Genomic DNA, 22,452 nt, shown 5'->3' on the forward strand with positions numbered 1-22,452 from the left:
ATTCAGGAAGACAGTCCAGCAATTCTACCCATGGTTGCACAGCTCTGTAAAGGGCACCTACAAGAATGTTGTTTATGGACATGTGGAGCTGGAGCCCATCTAAATGTCTGTCATTGAAGAAATAGCTAAGTCATAGTCCACACACACGGAATTCCACAGAGCAGTGAGCAGAAGTGGGCTTGATCTATATTCAGCAATATATATATATATATATATATATATATATATATATATGACTTTAAAATATCATGCTAAGCAAAGAAAAAGAAAAATAAATGGAAAGGTTTCTAAGTCTGTTTGCGTTGCTATAACAAAATACCATAGAGTGAGTCACTTATAAACAATAGATATTTATTTCTCACAATTCTAGAGGCTGAGAAGTCCAAAATAAAGGCACTGGTGGATTTGGTGGATTTGGTTTCTGGTGAGGATTTGCTTCCTGGTTCATAGACAGTGCCTTCTAGCTGTAACCTCACATAGTGGAAGAGATAAGGAGGCTCTCTGGGGCTGCTGCTCATTTTAAGATTTATTTATTTATTTATTTGAGAGAATGAGAGAGAGAGAGAATGAGAGAGAGAGCATGGTCAGGAGGGATTGGAGAGGGAATCTCAAGCAGACTCAGTGCTGAACTGGGAGCCCAAAGCAGGGCTCTATCTCATGACCTTAGCCAAAACCAAGAGTTAGAGTCTTAACCGACTACACCACCCAGGGGTACCTGGGGCTTCTTTTATAAGAATCCCATTCATGAGGGCTCTGCACTCATGACCTAATTACTTCCCAAATGCTCTATTTCCTAATATTACTGTATTAAGGATCAGATTTCAATATATGAATTTTGGGAGGACACATCCATTCAGACTATAGCTAAAGGAGAAAACAAAACAGACAGAGAAAAGATAAGATCTAGTAGAAGAACATTTGTGTAAATTATATTCACAAAATAAAACCAAAAATATCTTCGAAGAACTCATCCAAGTACATGATTATAACAAATATACCAGAATATTTGTTTATGGAGTGGATGTAGGGTAGGGAATAGGAGTTGGTTATGGGTAAGAGGGGATTAAATGATTAATCAAACTAGAAGTCCCTTTCACAGACCAAGAGTAATAATAGCAAGTCAAGTAATCAGAAGTCCAAATGACTCAACCCTCTCCATCAACACATACAGATGATTGGTAAGTAACACTTACTGAGAGAGCCTTCATTTTACAGGCCTTATACTAAGAGCTTTATGTCCAGCAACCAATCTACCTCTTGTATCAGCTGCAGAGGAAATGTATGGTTCTCCTCATCTCCCAAATGATGAAGGAATGGTTCATAGGGAGGAAGCATCACCTCATGGGGGTGTCTCATCACATGTATGGACTGGGGCAGTCCGTCCTCATATGCCCCAGCTCTTCACACCACCACAAACTGCCTTGCTGACATCTCTTCACAGGGATGTTAGTGTTGACCAAAATGCATTTATTTTGTTACCAATATGTTATGGCTACATCATGGTTGGGCCATTGCTCCTTCTGTGGACTTTACCAATCCTTACCTCACCGCATACCTCATACGTGGGGACAGGGGAGGGACAGCCATACACAGCATCAGAAAGCTGCTTTCTCTAGGTTTTTGGAAAGACGCCAGATGTCTCCTATCCTGTGGTACGAATAAGTCAATATGATACGAAATATTTAAAATGTGGGCATGTTAATCCAGTTTCCAAATTAAAAAAAAAAAATACTCTCAGAAAAATGAAAGAAATCTACCAATAAAGGAGCTGAAAAATAGCCATTTGGATTAAAGTGAAATACTGTCACAATGCCAATTTCAACTTAAGAAAATAGACCACCTCTTGGAGAGTGAAATTTCCATGCCCTCAGGCATTATTCCTCCAAAGTGGACGTGGACCAGAAACATGTGTTCTTAATAAATCTTATTCCATATTCCTCAGATTACTATTAAAACAGGGTTATGAGAAGTGCTGCTTATGAACACGCTGACTATTGCAAGTAATTATATGGGAAAACAATAATGTCTGCCTTTGTTATGAAGGTAGTTTACAATTAGGAGTAAACGCCATTGTGCCAATAAATGCAGTAGGGGACTGGGCACTAGAGAATTCTAGATACAAATCACATTTCGCAAGCAGAAAAAAGAAAATGGCAGTACTTCGTGTTATCAGTACTTCTCCTTAATAACACGGATAAACACTAGAATCTCATCCTAAGAAAGGCAAGATTAAGCCCACGCATCTTATCAATCTGCCATGAGAGACTCAAGGTGTCAGAATTAAGTCCTGCAGGGTCACAGCATGAGATGAGGATAATGTGCGAAGACAGCCCAGGCATCAATATTCCAAAAAACGACTGGATAATTGCTTCATATCACATCTAACACACAATGATAAAGAATGTCAGAGTAATTACTCTGAGGATACCAGGGACTGCCACACTGCAATTATCATCGCGGCCTGGGCTGGATTGTGTGTGTTTCTGTGTCTCTCTTGCTGCTGCAGTATCTCCTTGTAGATATGTCACTCAGATTTGTAGATTTAGCTCGGGGTGGTGGCGGGGGGAGGCACAAGTTTTCTTCTGAACTATGGAGATTGAAGCGCACCAATTTAATACTCGCCTCTTACTGGTAAAAGCTCAGATCCTTTTGACAAAGGCTGACGCGAAAGGGAAGCTTTGAAAAATGAACCTAGGCCTGTTAGTATCCTTTGGATGTTTTCAACACTCCCCCGTTATCCCAGTAGACTTCATTCCTGAGCTGTCGAGTAAGGAAGACAATTCAGACAAGCGCTCTAAACAAAGAATGCTCTCCCCTTTGCCATGGAAAAAGAAATAAAACTTCAGGGAATTGGGGAGTTTTTATTTCATTCCTTCTCCCCCTTTCATAATTTTCTGGGAGGGTGTCATGCTACCTGTAGAATTCATTACTGATTGCTTTTCCAAGAGTTAGTGGAAAGTCAAACAAGGGGAAGGAATGGAATCTTTCGTGATTGTGAGCTTTAAATGAGCACCTGTGAGCTAGTCCAAGGAGTCTGAACATGATGAGAGCTCATGGCCCTGACACTGGGCGTGGCAGGTTTTCCTGCTTCAGACTCAGGGCCCACTCTGCCTCTGCTTTGTTCAATGTCCGCAGAAATAAGCAACTCCTTGAAATGCTCATCTCTTCCCCAAAATAGACAATAGCTGGCTATAAATAAAAATGTTGATCTTCTGCAAATCTTGGCTCTCTCTTAATAAGCACAGTGATTGTTTATGACGTAGTTACTGTAGGCCGGGCACTGAAGTGCTCTCCACGTACTTATTCGTATTATGTCAGTTGGTCTTCAGCCCTCTCCCAGGTCTTCTTATAATCCCCATTTTACAGATAAGAACACTAAAGGAGTGGAAGGTTTAGTGACCAACCAGGCGGTTCATAGCAACTAAGTAGCAATGCCAGGATTGAATCTTCAGAAGTCAGACTTGAGGGTTGTTTTTTTTTTTTAAGGTTTTATTTATTTATTTGAGGGAGAGGGTGAGCGAGAGAGAGCATGAGCAGGGGGATCAGTGGAGGCAGAGGGAGAAGCAGGCTCCCCGCTAAGCAGGGAGCCCAATGCAGGGCTTGATCCCAGGACCCCGGGATCATGACCTGAGCTAAAGGCCAATGCTTAACTGACTGAGCCACCCAGGCACCCCCAGACTTGAGGTTTTAATTTGAGTTAACCCTGACCACAGTGGTAGAGTGCCCACCAGGACAATTCTGATGACTCAATAGACATTTGACAATTGACAATCAATGGACCAAAACTTGAGTGTTCTTTCAAATGTTCATCAAATATTTTATAACACAGCGCTAGTCTGAAGTGCCACACTGAACCCATTTTGGTCTAGATTTGCAATTCATGTTAGCATTATTAAAAAAAAAAAAAGGCCAGGAGAGAGAAGAGGGGAAAGTAAGGTTGCACAGTGCCTACAGACAAATAGCTTAGTTTAATTTCCTGTCATACAGATAATTAGGCACCAAATAGGTCCCTGAGGTAATTAAAAACATAATAAACCTAATGAAACAAGGGCTGCATCCTGGTTAAAGAGGAAAAAAATAAAAGTCATAAATCACTGGCAAATCATGAATTTTCTCAACAGGTGAAATGGTACTTGTTTTAGCAAAAACATACTACTGGCATTCCCCAGAATTCGGAGTTGAGTTCCAAGTCACCTGTGAATGGCTCAGAATCATCGTGAGCCACAGTGACTTTGTTATTATGGTTTCCTGGGTCAGAGAGGCAGTAAGAGGCCCCTGAATGCTCAGGAACTGAAGTGGCCTTTCAGGTTTCCGGGATCTTTAAAGGTGTTGCACTAGCTCTCAAATCAGTGGAGAGAGTGGCTTAGACACACCCTGTGTTGTTGGAAAGCAGATCTCCAGGGAAGAGAGGAGACTTGTTGCCCGTTCACACTTCTGTAAGGTGCGGGAGAGGCCCTGGGAATGGGAGGACCTGAGATTCCCGCTATCACTTTGCCTAGATGTCCTCAGACCTGGACACACCATGTCCCATGCTGGTGGCAGCATTTCTCCCTGCCTGAGGCCATCTAGGTAGGGCTCATTAGCATAAGGTACCATCAAGATAGGGTTCAAAACCTCTCAGTTACTAACTTTGACCAGAAATCAATCCTCTACTATCTTGATAGTTTGAGCTAAAAAAGGGCAATTTCCTATAAAAGAAAAGTTACAAATCTTTTTTTTTTTTAAAAAATCAACTCATGTTTAAAGTTGCTAATTAGAAACTCATGTTGACTACCCTAAAAAATGATGAACTACATTAAATTAAGATAATGAATAGAAAATACACATAAGAAATGACCACAAATATTCCTTAATAAGATTTGAAGTTTGGTGCACAGAAAAAGCCCCAGGAAGGAGTGGAAAGCCGAATTCTAATTCAGACTGTGCCTCTAACTATTATGCTCCTACAGGCAAGATACTTTATCTCTCTAGGCCTCTGTTTCCTTCAGATTAAAAATGAAGATTAAAAATTTTTTCCTTATAAATTATTGTTTACACTAAACAAGTCAACATCTGTGGAAATGCTGGACATACTATTTAGCATGTAGTAAGTTCTTAATAAACATTGGTTGCTGGTGAATGTGAAGCAATGTCCAAAAGTAACAATGTTAATAATACAAATGACCATAGGTACCATATTGGAGGAATCTAACCCTTTACCAAGAATTAAAAGCCAACTTTATAATATATTAAACATTTATTTGTACTGGAAGCTACTACTGTGTCTACTCATGACCTAATACCATAATGTTTAAATTATTAAGGCTTTGCAGTATGCTTTATAACGTTGTTGTTAGCTCTTCCTCATTACTCTTGTAGAATTTTCCTGGCTAAACCTGTTGGTTTATTTTTTCATGCGTACTCTAGAAACCATCTTTAGGCTAAAAAAATGTTCATATTTTATTCATTATTCTCATTGAGTTTATTTCTTTTTTTAAAGACAATCAACATTTTTTATGAAGTTGACCCTCATCTTTCAAGAACACTGTATCTTCTTCCATTACAAAAGCTTCTGTTACCATTAGTTCAAGTCTTTCTTGGTGTCTTCAGGATATTTTAAGATTGTTTTTTCCAGGTAGATCTTGCAGATTTTTTAAAATATAGTTTATTCTTTAGCATATTATATATTTTTCAAAATATAAAACTTCTGTTTCCATTATCTAACCTCCTTGCTTATTGCTTATATACAGTAAGCTTACTGGTATTTTTCCACATAAAATACTGTACACAGCTATGTTACTGAACACTCTAATTATACTAGAGTTTGTATATATATATATATATATATATATATATATATATATATATATATACTTTTGGAATTTCTAGGTACACAATGATATCTAGAATACCTCCCAGAATAACAGTCAGTTACAGTAGACATAGTGAACACCTTTGTTTTATTCCTTTCATGGAAACATTTCCAGTGTTTCCCTGTTAAACATAATGCTGACTTCTGTGTTGAGATCCTTGTACTTTATCATGCTAAGGAAGAATCCAACTATTGCTTTATAGACTTTGACTTTTAAGCCACATAAATGTATTACCTAATCAAAATCAATAGATACAATTTTGAAAGAAAAATCAATTAATACTTTATTTTAGTGGCAAATGCCTGGCTCTATATTTCAAGAGGTTACAGGGAAAGCAAACCTAAATGAACAGTTCTCAGTGAGGTCCCTGGACCAACAGCATTAACATCAGTTGGGAACTTCCTAGAAATGCAAATTCTAAGTTCCCACTCCAGATCTAATAGTTTGGGGGAGGGGGTATGGGACGGACTAGTAATCTGTGATTTATTCATCCTTATAGGGCATTTTGATGCTCATTGAAATCTGGGACCCATTGATTTAGCTAGATTAACAAATCAAGTAGATGATGAACCAGAGTTTTTTAGGGTTATTGGTAGGGAAGTGTCATAAGTGAGATCCAGTTCACAACCATATGGGGGCCACAGTTGAAGGGTTAACTAAGAGAATACAAAAAGCTTCCCTCTGTTGCCAGAGGGAAGGTGGGTGGAGGTTGGGCAAAATAGGTAAAGAGGATTAAGAGTACATTTATCATGATGAACACTGAGTAATGTATAGAAGTGTTTAATCACTACATTGCATACTTTAATTAATATAACATTGTATGTTAACTATACTGGAATTAAAAACAAAACAAACAAAAAACCCCTCCAATCTCCCTTGAGCATTGCCTTCTCTATACTAAAAGATATTCTCCTTTTACTTGAGTTAGAATCTCAACCCCAAATTCTTGCTTTCATTAAATAAATAAAGGGGAGACACTGCATCAACATGAGGTTTCCTGCAGTTGGGACAAAGACACCTCGGGCACAGGGATAGAGGCAGCAGAGGCTGAAAATCTGCTGGAGCTCATGAGGAGGTCAAGTGCAGAAGACAGGCCCTGAGAGTGTCAGCTGCACCCACTGTGCCCCCCCCCCATATGAGATTGTGGCAGTGTGCCCTTGACACTGGTCTATCAGCATCCTTTGCATCAGATTAGCAAGCTCCAACTTGGCCATTGTGGCACCAGGAGGTGCCTCTGCTAAAGAAATCCCTAAAAATTGTTATTCTTTTCAGTCGAGTGACAGGATTATGGAAAGGAGGATGCTACATCCACAGGCTCAGGCAGGGGGTAGACCTAGGGAGAATGGTTGCATAGGAGGGGAAAATACTGCCCCAAGGAAACTAGGATGAGGAGGAAAGTGGAAGCAAACACTGAAGGCAGTAACATCACAGCGCTCCTGAGAGCACTTCCAGGAAACTACTCCACCTACAGGAAGGGAGAGCAACATCCTGTTGTACCCAGCATGAGTACAACACACCCTCTCTGCACAGGCCACACAACCGTACATGCAGAAACAAGTCGGATGTGACTCGGGCAGTTTGTGGCTGAACCAGGATTTGAATACAACAGCAGAATCCATTTGTCTGTTCAAATTCTCTTTATTTCGATTTGTTTAGGACTTTTCTTTAAACATTCACTTAATTTTTCTTTTTTTGCTCACTTATCTTTCTTCAGCCTCATCCTTAACTATAGCATCAGGGAGATCACTGGTTTGAGATCAAACTTTTATTTTGTTCTAAAAGACACGGGAAAAAAAAGTGCAGAATTGTTTTATAAGAGCTAGTCTGGAATATCTCAAATACCTTGAGTAGTAAGCAGGCACTATTTTGTCAAAGCCAGATCTATGATTTGCTTTCTTTCTGTGACCTCAATGATGTACAGAAGAGGACAGGGTTCTCAAACTTTAGCTTGAGTAAGAATAGATGGTGGAACATTCTAAAAATACACATATAGCAGAGCCTGATCCCCATCCCTAGAAACTTGGATTGAGAAGGAAACCTCCCCGCCAGTAAGATTTCCAAAGCTGAATTTTTTTAATGTATTCCAGGTGACACTAATGAAGTAGCTTCAGAGAACTGTAGAGGAACACTTCCATGGGGCAACCATCTTTGGAGTAGTTTGAGAGAATCCTTAAGGTAATACCCAGATAGAAAATTGCTCCTGACCCTTAAAATTTAATTAGCTGTTTAAAAACCAGAGTTGCTGAGGAAGTGTCTTCCACAAGTGTGTAGGGGGATGATGACAAAATGCCCAAAGCTTGAGAGCTGTCAACAGAGTCTTCTCAGAACCCTGTGGGCTCAGGAACCTGAATCTGGGGAGAAGTACAGAGGGTTTTTCTCAAGAAAGCCAGAGCCATGAAGGATTAAGTGGGACATTACAAAACACAAGGGTTCCTGAGCTCCAAACCTGAGCCACTCTGCAGCAAACAGAACAGACTGTGTTTCCCACGTTTCTCCACCGAGGAATTTTGTGATGATGCGGACACTCCTGATGAAAACGGAGACTTGAGGAACATTAGCTTTGATACTTAAACTGCCCATTAAACATACTTCCTATATTTTCTGTTATTACTTGAAGCTGTCTTTTGTTCAGAGGGCTTCTGAGGGAAGAGGTTGTAGGGATAACAAGGAGGGAAAGGGATCATAGAATTCTGCATTGTCATCCAGGGGGGAACGTATCATTGAACGGGAGTGGGACCTTCAACTCAGGACAGGAATCAGGAAGAGGAGGTCACTGGCACCTTTCCAAGCTTGGAAGAGATACAGATATTTAGAGAGGGTTTTTTTTGAACAGGATTGATAGGAACTGGTAGAGTAGAGTATGCTACAGTTATTTTTCTTTTCTTTTTTCTTCCCTTCTCTCTCTTCCAAAAATGACTTTTTTTTTTTTTTTCTTTAACGTCCCATTCACTTCGCCAGTGTGGCTTCTGAGGTGATTTTATAAGATTACAGGCAAAAGTCAGGCAAAGCGGGAGGCTGTTTTCAGCAGTCAGAACTCCAGGAGATGTTTTCTGTAGGTAACAAACATCTCTCAACCTTGACAAAACTTGATTACAATAGTTTAGTACTAAACACAATGTCAGAACAGATCTTCGTCCCTGAGGTGATGAGACTTGAACCTTCTCTCCCAGCCCCTTCTCCACACTGCGACAAGGTGTAACGGCTCCCATCTAAACAGACAGTGAGAAGAGTCTCCAGCTTACAGCACGATATTTTTGCTCCAAAAGATGCATGAAGAGGAGGCGTCCAGCAGGTGGATGGAGTCATGCAGAAGGACTTTGGAAATCATCTAATTCCACCCTGGGAATAACTGCATCTCTCTTATCAGGGATACATGAGCTTGGATGTGTTTATGTGATCTGAATCTTTAAAAGCAAACACTCTCAATTTTGTATATACGTCCAAATTCGGTTTACTCTCATGAGGTCAAGGAAAATGTCCAGTTTATGGAGGGCAAGGTGTATGGATATCAAGCACTCATGCCATGCCTCTCAGGGTCTAGCTGAGTTTATTTGCAGAGCAAACAACTGGTGACTTCTCACCTGATTACAGGACTGGTTGGTTAACTGACCAAGTCTAGGTAAATGAAGCAAGGTGGAAGATCCGTGACCAACCATGATGTCAAATCAAATCGGGATTTATTTTGTATTGACAAAGAAGAAAAAATAAAGAGACTAATAGGGGCCTGGGTGGCTTCATCAGCTGAGCCTCTGCCTTCAACTCTGGTCATGATCCCAGGGGTCCTGGGACCAAGCTCCAAATCAGGCTTCCTGCTGGGCAGGAATCTGCTTCTCCTTCTCCCTCTGCTCCTTCCCCACCCCTGCTCATACTCTCTCTCAAATAAATAAATAACATCCTTAAAAAATAAATAGAAAAACCAAAATCCTGGGTTTTAGTTAATTCACGCAATGCACATCTATTGAACAACTAATGGTAGGATTATGGATTTCATAATAGGATTAATGGGTAGGATTTCATAATAGGATTTCAAACACCTTTTCTGTTATTCTGGTTGAGGAAGTAGATGATAAGCATGTGAACAAATGAAAAATGTCTTACAGTGATAAATGCTCTGAAATACACTAAGCGAGGTAACAGCGGAGGGGAGTGTGCCAATGGTGGTCAAGGAGATGACATTTGAGTGGTAGAAGCTGGCCAGGGACAGAGCTGAAGGTAGGGAATTCCAGATAGAAGGAACAAGAACTATGAAGTACTTGAGGTTACAAAGAATGCCATTTAGACTGAGACAGGGCAAAAGTTAGGTTTGAAGTAACCTGATGATACAGAGCAGAGGTGAGCAAAGTCGTCCATTGTTTATTTTTGTAAATAAAGTGTTACTGAACCAGACCTTGCCCATTTATTTACATACTGTCTATGGCTGCTTTCATGCCACAGTAGTAGAGCAGGTGGGACTGCTGGAAATGGCCAGCAGTCCCTTACCCACGGATAAAAGATTACTCTAAATTTTGCTGCGAAAGAGAGGAGAAGGTAAGGGGGTCCACACTCAGAGAGGAAGACCCTTTGCTCCTGCTTTTATTGGTCCATCAGGATAATCACAAATCCTTATCACTACAGCCCAAGCATGAGGTGTGTTACAATGGGTCTTACTGGAACTAGGCAGATCTGTTGATATGCTAATCTTCATGGTCTATTAGCAGTGCTAAATATAGCCTAAGGGACAATGCAAATATCTCTGTTTGGGCTAAGAAAGCTTGGGGAAGGCAACTCCCCAAGGCATTCTTAGGGCAGAGTGGGTGGATGGTCACGCAGGCCTCTGCATTCCAAACACCTTTGCCTTTCTCTGAAACCTTCCACTGCCCCCAGCGGCCTTCCTGTTACATTTCACCAAGCCAGATACTATGGATGATTTCACGTTCCACATTAATGCCAACATGTGACAGAGACTGGCTGGCCCACAAAGCCTAAGCTATTTCTCATCTGCCCTTTACAGAAAGGGCCTGTTGTAGGGCCTGCTTAATGTGCACAGAACTTGGATTTTATTTTGCATTCAAGCAATAGCTAATAGAAGACTTTGTGTTGGCTAGCAACAGGGTCTGCCTGACTCTCCCCAAAACACCATGTGGCAAATGGATTACGGGGTCACAAGTGAAGAAGCGGGGAGACAAGTTCACAGTCACCTGCACTATGTCAATAAAGGGAATGACTTGTATTATAACTGCATAATGAGTGAAGCCCCAGTGGCCTAATGGATAAGGCACTGGCTTCCTAAGCCAGGGATTGTGGGTTCGAGTCCCATCTGGGGTAAGGTAGTTTACTTGTAGAGATACCAGGGGTGCCTGGGTGTCTCAGTTGTTAAGCATCTGCCTTCAGCTCAGGTCATGATCCCTGGGTCCTGGGATAGAGCCCCACATCAGAGTCCCTGCTCTCTCCCTCTGCTCCTCATCTCTGCTTGTGCACACTTGCTCTCTCTCTCTCTCTCACTAATAGAGAAATAAATAAATAATCTTTATAATTGCGTAATGAAGGTAATAAAAGTGACTGGGTTCCAGATATATTTGGGAGATAGCATTTACTAAGAATAATTTATCACATTGTTTATAAGAATAATTAGAATCTTGAGTTTATGAAATGACTTTGAGATTTTGGCTTAACAAAATTATATAGGATGTGACATTTAATGAGAAGAGGGCACGAGAGTCAGTCTGAAGATGAGTGACAAGTCAAAAGCACTGTTTTCAACACGGGCTTCACATGCCTATTAAATATCTCTGTGAAATGTATCATAGACAATTTGCTACTTGACTCTGGGCCTAGGGGAGAGGTCAGGGTTGGAGATACAAATTTTGGAATCATAGTGTATATCTGCTTGGAAAGCCATGGGGCTAGAGAAGACCACATAAGGAGAGAGAGGGTCCAGCATGAAGACCCAGGGCACGCCAACATTTCAATTTCAGGGAGGTTGATGCAGAGCCAGGAAAAGAGAATGAAAAGGAGCAACAAGTGAGAGTAGAGATTATACCAGTTATCTACTATTGATTTCATCTCTTTTTTTTTTTTAAGATTTTATTTTTTTATTTGACAGACAGAGATCACAAGTAGGCAGAGAGAAAAGAGGAAGCGGGCTCCCTGCTCGGAAGCAGGCTCCCCGCAGAGCAGGGAGCCCGATGCGGGGCTCGATCCCAGGACACTGGGATCACGACCCGAGCGGAAGGCGGAGACTTTAACCCACTGAGCCACCCAGGTGCCCCTGATCTCATCTTTAAGCTCACCCTTGTATACCCTGCTTTTTGACTTGGGGCTAAGAGCGAGCGTTCCCTCTCTGCCCCAGCTCTCTGCTGGGCTCTGCCCCTAGGGGGTTATTCACAGAACAAGTCTCAGAGCATTCCACTGGGCAACTCCAACGCCAGCACCAAGCGCAGACCAGCACAACCTCCTCAGGGGTCTGGGTCGCAGCTTCAACATAGGATTTCCCCCAATTGCCCTTACCCCTTCCCACCTCCGAGGTCGGGGTTTCAGCTCTTTGGGACCCTTCTTCTCAGTATCTAAATTGGAATTCCAACCTCCTCCCTCAAGGTGGTGGCTGTTTCCTGCAGGCTCTACCTCCAGAACACCTTAAAGATCTCTTTCACACACTTCAGTCACATAATTTATGTTCTTTATATAAGGATGTACAATTCTGTATATCCCTTCCAGTTACCTAGTTAACACTCTTTTTTGTAAAGTTCTCTGTATTAACATAACTTGAGGATGTGCTGTCACAGAAGCCTTTAGAAAAATAAAAGTTTCAACAAGAGAGTTCAAATAAGAAAGGGACAAATAATTGATTCAGTTGATGCAGCAAGAAGGTTTTAGTGACAATGACGTCTGTGGACGGGTGGGACTGGGAGCCCAGTGGACGGGACAAAGAGTGGCTTGATTCCCAATACACTGTGGGCACTGAGCTTATAAGGAAACTTGTGAGACTGAATTTACGGAATTTATGAAATGACTCCAGGGTTCTTGGCCTAAGGAAATGGTAGATGGGGGTGCCATTTATTAGACTGATTAATTTGGAAGCCATAGGAGTTGGTTAAGGAGGGAAGGAAGATAAGCAATAGAAATGACTAACGTGGCTAATTCTCTAAGCATTTTTGCAGTGAATGAGGCCACTGATGGTTTAATTTTCTCAAGATCAGGGCTGTGCAGATGGTGTGTAGAGACTGATGGGGGCAGACAGAGATGATACCAGGGAGAGGAGTGTGGTAGAGAGAGTGAAGTTCTCGGGTAAAGAACAGGTGGGATCCAGAGCACAAGGGAGGGATTGGTCTTCTAATAGAACCAGGGGCATTGCTCCCAGTTGTCAAAGGAGGGAGGCCAAATGTTTGAATTCAGTTGCAGGGAGGTTGGGGGATTTGGTGTTGGGAATACAAGGTGATTTTTTTATTACTTCATCTTTTATCAAGATCACAAAACAACAAAACAAAACAACAACAACAACAAATTTATGGCAAGAGAGTCTCCAAATAATTTACATTACAAAAAGACTATTGTCATGCATAGCATAACCAGGAAAGCACTTTTGATTTCCAGTGATCATAGAAATCACTGTCAAGGATGCTCAACCTGAAGAATAAAGATATAGGACTCTCATATTCCGGAAGTGATGCGAATACCCATAATTACCACTATAAATTTGCAGAGTACTAAAAATAATTCTGTATTTTCCTGTAGGATTTGCAAGCTAATAATAAGCAATTTCCAGCTGTGTGCTGTGACAGCAAAAAAGAGGGTCTAACATCCTTATAATTATATTTTTCATATCCGTATTCACATTAGAAAATACTGATTAAGACCCATCTGCTTAAACAATTTTTTTGTTGTTACAACATCTGTAGTAGGTGACTTTTATGAAATCTATCCAACTATATTGTATACATTGGACTTCAAAAGGAGGATTATCATAAATTTACCTTTAAGGCTTCTCTCTCTCTCTTTCACACACACACACACACACACACACACACACGTGTGCATGGTGTGATTATGAAACAAAAGGACTAACAACAGTGGGGACTGAAATTTTCCTTTAGCGCAGATTCCACAAACACATCCCGAGGGCTCCCCTCAATTGGGCAGCTAAAGCTGCACAGAACAGCAGGCTCCACCACATGAAATTCGGAGTCTCGCTAACTTCATTCTGCTTGACAAAATGAGTGTGATTGTTTGAGAACAACTAAATCAAATACCTATTTCTGGGGTTTATTTTCTCCAACTTCAAATGTTCTCCTGAGCGTTCGAAATGTCACCACCCAAAGAGAGGAGATAACTCTTTGGTCATGAATTCACTGTTACTTCCTGGAGGTACTGTGAAAAAAGAATTACTCCTCAGGACAAGTTGATAAGTTGAGCTTGCTGCTGGATGGACCCACACATCCTCAGGGCTCCTCAGGTTTCCCATAACTCATTTCAAAGCCCGCAGTGCTGTGGTTCTGGTCCAGGCGGACAAGATGCTGCTGCAATATGCACCACCACCACCATCTCCCCCCTTGCCCCAACATAGGTAAATATTTCCCCTCCCCACCCCCTGAGTTGAATATGGACAAATTCCCTCAAAAATATGAAGATGGGTGTAATAAAACCAATTCAAAATATATTTGATGACTGACCTGAATCAACATTACCTCCAAATAAAGTTTCCTAAAATGTAGCAGGAAAGCAGCAATTCAAATGGAAAACCATGACTAGCGTTATGTCTGTCTGTCTCTCTATCTAATTATCTATATATCCACTAGGTAGCTAAACCCAGGTGTCTTACTGCCAGGAATCAGATTGATGTTATTTTGTTTTTGTTCTGTTTCTTTTTTAATTTTGATTTTTCACCAAAGTATAAAATACATATAAAAGGGTGCATATGCAAGAGTGTATAGTTCAATGAATTTTAAGAACCTGAACACACCTGTGCAACTCAGGAAAAGAACATTATTAGTACTCTAGAAGCCCCTGTGCCTTCTTCTAGGCACTACCCTCCTGAAGATAACCTTCATCTTGACGTCTAATGGCACAGAGCAGTTTTCCCGTTGTTATACTATATAGAAATGGACTCTCCCTGTGTGCATTCTTTGGTGTCTGGCATTTATTTGGTCTCTTAACTATAACCAGAAGTCACTACAATTTATTGAGCCCTTGTTTACCAAGTGCAAGGCACTGTGAAAAGCCCTTTATTGCATCATTATCACATTCAGTCCTCACACTCACCCCATGATTAGGCATTAGCATTATCTCCCGTAAGCAGGTGAAGAAACTTCAGGCTTCAGGATATTAATATATACTAAGTCACCCAGCAGTAAATACTAGCATGAGGATTCATGCTTTGTTTATCTGGCTCCAAAGTTTAAATGAGTCTTTCCCATGCACACTTTCAGAAATGTACACAAGGCCAAATGTTGCTGATTACCAGGATCTGAGAGCTCGGGACATGGTCATTTGAATGTAGTGTCTTTCTTATTTAACTGCAATTATGCACTCATTTATCTAACTTGGATCTCACATTTAACATGAACGGTGGCTACTTTCATGGCAATGTAACTTGATGTCAGGTAAACTGCAAAGTGACATGCATGTGGTTCGAGCATCTTCTATTAACTGAAAGTAAAGCAAATTTGCCTAAAGATATATTCCTTAGAGAGAGAAGCAATATTGCTCAGTGCTCTGCTCATCAAGCAGTTGTTAATATCTAAGTGTAGCTGTAAACTTACTATCAGTAATAATTCAAATGTTACTTGTATTCAGGGCAGGATAGGTCATAATGAACAATGAAAAGGAAATGATAAAATGAATAATAGCTATCCTATGGGATTCTAAATGGCCATGAGGAAAAAACAATGATGGGGACTTCCAGGTATTATTGTAGGAAGATGTTATACAAAAGGATTGCAAGGTATAAGCTTATTTACGAATAGGAGTCTATATTCATATTTTATGGTTATATGGGTTCACATGTGACAGGAAGTCTAGAAGGAAACACATAGACATGAACTCACACATAGGCATGCACAAACACAAAGAAAAGAAAAAGGAGAAAGTTGAAAAGGAAGTGCCCCAAGATATTACAAATTGTTGTTTTCCTAACCATTTATAAAAAAGAAAGGAAGGAAAAGAAAAAAAGAAAGGAAGAAAGGAAGGAAGGAAGGAAGAAAAGGAAGAAAAGCAAAGAAGAAAGAGGAAGGGAGAAAGGAAAGAAGGAAGGAAAAGAAAGAAAGAAAGATGAGGGAGGGAAGGAGGCAGGAAAACTTCGGGGATTTGTACTGGCAGAATATATAATAATATAAAATAATTTTTAATGCTTTTCATCTGTGATCATAGCATTATAGTATTTTTAAAGCTTTTTATCTTTTAGAAGTACATACGCACTAAAATTATGGATGAAGTCATGTAATATGTGGGATTTGCTTGAAAATAATCCAGTGTGAGGAGAGGAGTGGGGAGTAGAGGTGAACTAGGAGTGGAAGTGAGTTGCTGATTGTTACAGAAGGTGATGGGGTGCATTGGGTTCACTATACTACTTTCTCTGCTTTGGTATACATTTGAAATTTTCCATTATGAAAAGTTAATAAGAAAAAGAGTGGATGCTGATGGGGACACAGGAGCAAGGTGTTTTCAGTGCTCTTTTCTTTGGTTATAGTTTCTTGCTTTTCTCTGTAGAACATACTTTGCATTTGTAATATGACATACTAAATAAAAGATTAAGAAAGTTGTTGATAAAGCACATTTGACCATTCAGACTCACTTTCCTTATATAAGGCAGATTTACTGCTTCTCTTCAAAGACAGAAGCCAGAATTCCATTGAAATCACAGAAACAATTTGCCAACTGCTGTGCATAAAATAATTTAAGCTGACAAATTCCCTTCCAACATACCACCTCTTTCACTATTGCCAGTGTTTACTATAATGTGGTAAAGATGTTCCCATTCAAAAGATAACCTGTGGAAATTATTAAGGGTGGGTTAAATGGAGAGAAATAAACATTTTCTTAGAGAAATCCTTAAAAACACAAAGGGGTATTTTTGCATTTCAGGGCACATCTGTCAGTTGCTCCTACTTCAGCCCTAAGTATTCCTTTCCCATTCCATTTTGGGAAATGTTACAGTCACAGAGGAAGATTCAGAGTGATCCTCATCCAAAGGTCAATTTATCTGTGTTCTATAGCATAAATGATCCATCCTGAGAAGAAAACAAAACAAAACAAGGTGCAGAAAACAAGGTTAGGTAGTCTGGAGGAACACTGTGAGTTTTGACCACCAGAAAAATATCTTTCATATGGCCAGAGCCTGTCTGTTTGCAATCAAAAAATGAAATAGCTTTAATGTGGTGGGAATGTAAAGATAGAAGAAGGGAAAATGGAAAATGTGTAGCTGAAAATGAAGAACGCGAAAAGCTTCCTCGTTATTGGCTCAAAACGCAAATTGTTATGTTCTTTCGGGGGTTGCCAGAGCAGCACTGGGAAAAGAGTGTGACAGCAAAGGTAAATCGGGGGTGATGGAATTGTTGGACTCCAACTTGAGGGAAGGGATACATTAATCTTGCCTATGTCAAAATTCATGTAACCATGCACCGTAAAGAAAAAATGAAAGAAAGAGAAAAAGAAGTGAATGCATACAAGTTAAAAATAGAATAAACATCCATTTAAAGCCCCAAACATTGTAAACATCATGGTTGTTATCTGTATGGCCAAAGTTCAAGATTTTTTGGATGGATCGTTAAGTGAATAAACGGATGGATGAAACCATGAGTTTACAGGATTATTACTTTAAACATGAAGATGGAGTAAATTATTGAAACATGTATTTTAAAATATACTAAATAAAAAGATAAAATTTATATTTTAAGAAGAGGGCATTTTGGGGGAGGAGGGAGTCATGACTGGAAGGGGACCTAGATGTTTGGGGACGCTAAGCCATTCTAGGTTTTGTTCTGGGTGCTGGTTACACAGATGTGCAAATAATTTCAAAGTCTATCCTACTTTTAAAACCATTTTAAATGTCTTTTATAATTCAGTTGTAGGACAAAATTGCCTTTCCTGATAAACCAGTGTGTTTCCCCTCCCCCCACCCCAATCTCCTTTCTGATTTGCTTGCAGTAGGCATCTATGTAGGATCTCTTTTTCATCTCTAGGACCTTACTTATTCTTTTGGTCTATTTTTACCTCCCCCCCTTCCCATGCATGACTTTTAACTTTGTAGTTCTATTTTAATGATGTTATTATATATACTTGTGCTTTAAATTATAAGCCAGTTCCAAATGCCTTTTGGAAGTAGATTGAGTATAAATCATAAGCTCAAATAAGAATGTACATTCTTATTTTAAGAACTTTACAAGCAAACTTTAAAAGAAAAGGGTAAAAAAAAACCTTTCTGCATTAAAATGAAATGCTACTGATCACTCGTTCTTCAATCCACCACAATCCTGATTGTGCACTGAGGGAGAGCAGGTACCTATGTTTTTCAGATGAATACAGAGAATGGTAAAATTAAGTCCAAGCTTGTATCCAAGGATATTGAAAAACATGTGCCTAAGAACAGAGAGAAAGTTAGAAGTTAAAAGAAAACTCTAGAGAGGAGAAGAACAATTCAGAACTTAGACTCCGGAGCTCAGTATTAAAAAAAAAAATAGAAGTCGAGTCTAATTTCATACATAAACTTTGCTAACTTAGAAGAAAATGAAGAGACCAGCAAAAGAATCTAAAACAAACATAGCCATTTGCTCATGCCAGATAACTGGATTTTCCAGTTACAAAATTCATTTTATTTTCAGTTTTCAAGCATACCGAGAATGGTCCCTTGTAGGTTCAATCCACACCTCAAGACACTGACACAGAGTTTGCCTTTTTGGAAGAAAAACAAAAAAAGTATTAGGACTGATGCAATAAAGTCCAAGCACTGTTATGGTCTGGGCTATCCTGAAGCTGAAATGATAGAAATTTAAACCAGGAGATTCTTTAGGGATTGACAGAGCCAAAAATCCTCCAAGACATTCCTATCCTTTCATGGCAAGTTACAGTTTATTCTTCTCAGTTTGAGGAAATCACCTTCAGAGCTTGTCTGTGTTCTCATATAAAGATTGGGAAACTTAATCTTCAAATTCTTCTAAAATATACGATCATAAAGAAAGCCAACTAAATATAACTCTACCTGGCATATGAGAGAAAAGAGAGAGAGACAGAGAGAGAGAGAAAGAGAAGGCCTTTGGAACATATTTCAAAATCTAGATGGTGCCAGAGTTGTACTTAAAATAATGAGAAAAGATCTGATGTTTCTCTCACTTTGTTGTTTTGCTAGAATTCAGTGTGGTTTTTTAAGCTAAAGAAGAGCCAAGTACACAGCATTCACCCAAAGTGGATACTATCTGGGATCTGCAAATGTTTTGAATTTTATGAAACCGAGTATCTCTTTTAGAGGGAGGGGTGATGTCAATTGTACCCAAACATTAGCGGTTTTGTAGCATTGCCAAACATCTCCAGAAAGAGTATATTAATGATCCCCACATGTGGGACTAGTGCCCAAGGTTTATAAATATCCGAAATGTGTCACAAGTAAAATCACATTTAGCTGCATCTTTTTTGATTAGTTGAGATTCCAGAGAAACATCAATGGGATTTCGAGGGCCTTATGTTCTCAAAGTTATTCTGAGAACCAGGTGGGAGAGTGAAATTATTCAGTTGCATGTTCATAAAGTGTTGTCAAGGCATGAGTCCAGTTAGAATAGGGTACACCATTCCCTGGGCTAGTCTCTTAAGGGCAGAGAGAAACAAGGATGGGGGTGGGGAGGAAGCAGGGGGGAATAGGAAAGGGGAGGGGAGTTTTAGAAAGGGGCTCTTCTGTGAAGGCCCAAGGAACTGAAGTGTGGGCCTTGTGTGGCTTAGGTCAAATCAGTGCAGCTCATTTTGGGTTCATTGAGCAGATCAGGTTTCTTTATTGCAATTACTGATATTGCTGGATTTTATAATTTCGCATGGAATGCTGCTCTTCTACAGAACAACTACATCTGTGAGAATTCTTGGGCTCTCTAGATCCTAGACTGTATTTTCCTTCCTTTGTCTTGAATAGAGAATTTTAAAAAAAAAAAGAAAATTGAGGAAAAATCTTTGACAATTTTCCTAAGAAATATTCCTAAGCGACCACAGTAATCTTGAAATCGCACATATACTAAAACAAAGGGCTACTGCGAACCTATTTTATTTTATTACTTTTTTTAGAAAGCGTATTTTAAAAATGAATAAGGCTATTCTGCTTTGGCCATGCAAGGGCATAGTATGCCACTCTTAAAAACACGATGTTCTTCTTGCTTTAAAATGACATGAACAAATACTATACAGTTGATGGCTTACTGAAGAAATGCGATGCTGGAATGAACTAGGCCCAAACAGTGCAGTGGTTTCAGTAATTGGTGATGGCTATTTCTTTCTGTGCTCCATCGTATTTGGCTTTTTGAAATTGTTGAGTGAGTTTCTTTTCTTTTCGACTAACACCATTTTGAAAAGTAGCCTTGCGGTTCTGATTTTGGTACTTCTCTGTTCATTGGTATAAGAATATTATTAGCTATCTTTCATCATAATGTAATATGAAGAAGCTGTCCTTATTTTTTTTTAAGATTTTATTTATTTATGACAGACAGAGATCACAAGTAGGCAGAGAGGCAGGCAGAGAGAGGAGGAAGCAGGCTCCCCATGGAGCAGAGACCCCCCCAAGACCCCTGCGGCTCGATCCCAGGACCCTGGGATCACTATCCAAGCCAAAGGCAGAGGCTTTAACCCACTGAACCACCCAGGCGCCCCTGCTGTTTTTATTTTTTAATTTGAATGCTCTGTAAGCTTAAAATGACTTTTCTCCTTTTCTTTTTTAAGATTATTTATTTATTTGACAGAGATCACAAGTAGGCAGAGACACAGGCAGAGAGAGAGAAAGAAGCAGGCTCCCTGCTGAGCAGAGAGCCCCATGCGGGGCTGGATCTCAGGACCCTGAGATCATGACCTGAGCGGAAGGCAGAGGCTTAATCCACTGAGCCACCCAGGTGCCCCAAAATGGCTTTTCTTACAGTTACAATGTCCCCTAATGAAGTGTTCTTCCTGGGATTCTATCTTACGTCCTCAGACTTTGTGTGTTGCTTTGATGGTTTGCTGACTGAAAACGTACACTCCATCAATTTCAGCAAGGTTGCCAGTAACTTTTTTTTTTTAGCAGAATCACTTTTCAGATTCAACTATAAAATTAATTTGGAGCTCCCATGCATTTATGAAAAAAGGATATTATTTTTTAATTTTTTAAGATATTTATTTATATATTTAGAGAGAGTGCACAAGTGAGGAGAAGGATAAAGGGAGAGGGAGAGAGAAAATCCCACACAAGACTCTATGCTGAGCATGGAGCCCAATGCAGGGCTCAGTCTCACCACCCTGAGATCATGACCTGAGCCAAAATCAAGAGTCAGTCGCTTAACAGACTGAATCGCCTACATGCCCCAGAGGATATTATTTTTAAACTAAGAGCACATAGATTATAGTTAAGATGACAATACTTGAAAGCAATATCAAAATCACTGGTTGTTAGTATACAGTGACCAAAAAAACGAACTTATAAGGTAAGATTTCTACATTCAGTTCTTCTGAGAAATTAGCTAAATTACTCAGTAGTTCCTACCACATTGAATAAACTCCAGTAGGTAGATTACAAGGAATGTCAGTGAAGTTTGTTTTTTCTTTTCATATTCTGCTTTGTCAGGCATTAACTGTGAAAATTACATGTTAGAAAAGGTTAATTCTGAAGACTATTTTACTTTGCATGAGTACATTACTAAAGGAATTATTTAATTATGGTTTTCATTGCAAATTTTAAAATAAAACAAAAGAAATTCTCCCTTGGTGGCTACTGGATTTATGATTTATGATAATGAACATCGATTCATGTAAGGGCTTTGAAAGTACTCATGCTGCCATTTCCAGGAGCCTTATACTTTCCTCATCTCTGGGGATTGGAATGAATATACCCTTTCAATCAATATTTGTACATGGAAAGTCCCCTTTCCTACTAATTAAACTGGAAAAAGCTTGAATTTTGTGGAAGGGATATTTACCTGCATACAACACTGTCATGTGATTCTACAGGATGTTAACAGCTGTTCATGCAAACAGAATACCATAGTCAAAGTAAGTTTGAGAAATCTCATGTTAGAGTTGAACAGGGTTACTTTTTTTTTTTTTTTCACTGCAAGACTTTTTTTTAAAAACTTAGCATGATAATGTTGACTTTTAAATTCCAAGAAGAAAATATAGAAAGCAAAGCAGCATTTTTCTCAACTTGTTCGATCAAGTAACCCTTACAGATTAGTGTTCTAAAAACATACAGTGAAAAACACTAAGTCAAGACATATTTGCAAGTTTAAATAAAGTCTTTTTTCCCCTATTCATTTTATTTTGCCTTCAAGACATCTGGCTCCTATTGCTCTGTATATTTTATATTATCACTTTGACGCCTCCCAAACAAATGCCTTCTATAATCTGCTAAAAACAATGAGCACAATAAGCAATATTTAAGTTTTCTCCACTATCAAATCTTATAGAATCCTAA

At 39.6% G+C, this 22,452-nt stretch overlaps 1 protein-coding gene and 1 non-coding gene across 2 annotated transcripts in view; one reads left to right on the forward strand and one right to left on the reverse strand.

The window, feature by feature from the left end:
* Positions 1-22,452, reverse strand: part of MACROD2 (mono-ADP ribosylhydrolase 2) — a 1,932,176-nt gene that overhangs the window by 391,136 nt on the left and 1,518,588 nt on the right. The gene's annotated exons all lie outside the window — the stretch shown is intronic.
* Positions 11,084-11,156, forward strand: TRNAR-CCU (transfer RNA arginine (anticodon CCU)). The gene has a single exon. It is a non-coding gene; the product is annotated as a tRNA-Arg (tRNA).

The sequence above is a fragment of the Mustela nigripes genome, chromosome 7 (genome assembly GCF_022355385.1).
Source record: "Mustela nigripes isolate SB6536 chromosome 7, MUSNIG.SB6536, whole genome shotgun sequence".
Taxonomy (NCBI): Eukaryota; Metazoa; Chordata; class Mammalia; order Carnivora; family Mustelidae; genus Mustela; species Mustela nigripes.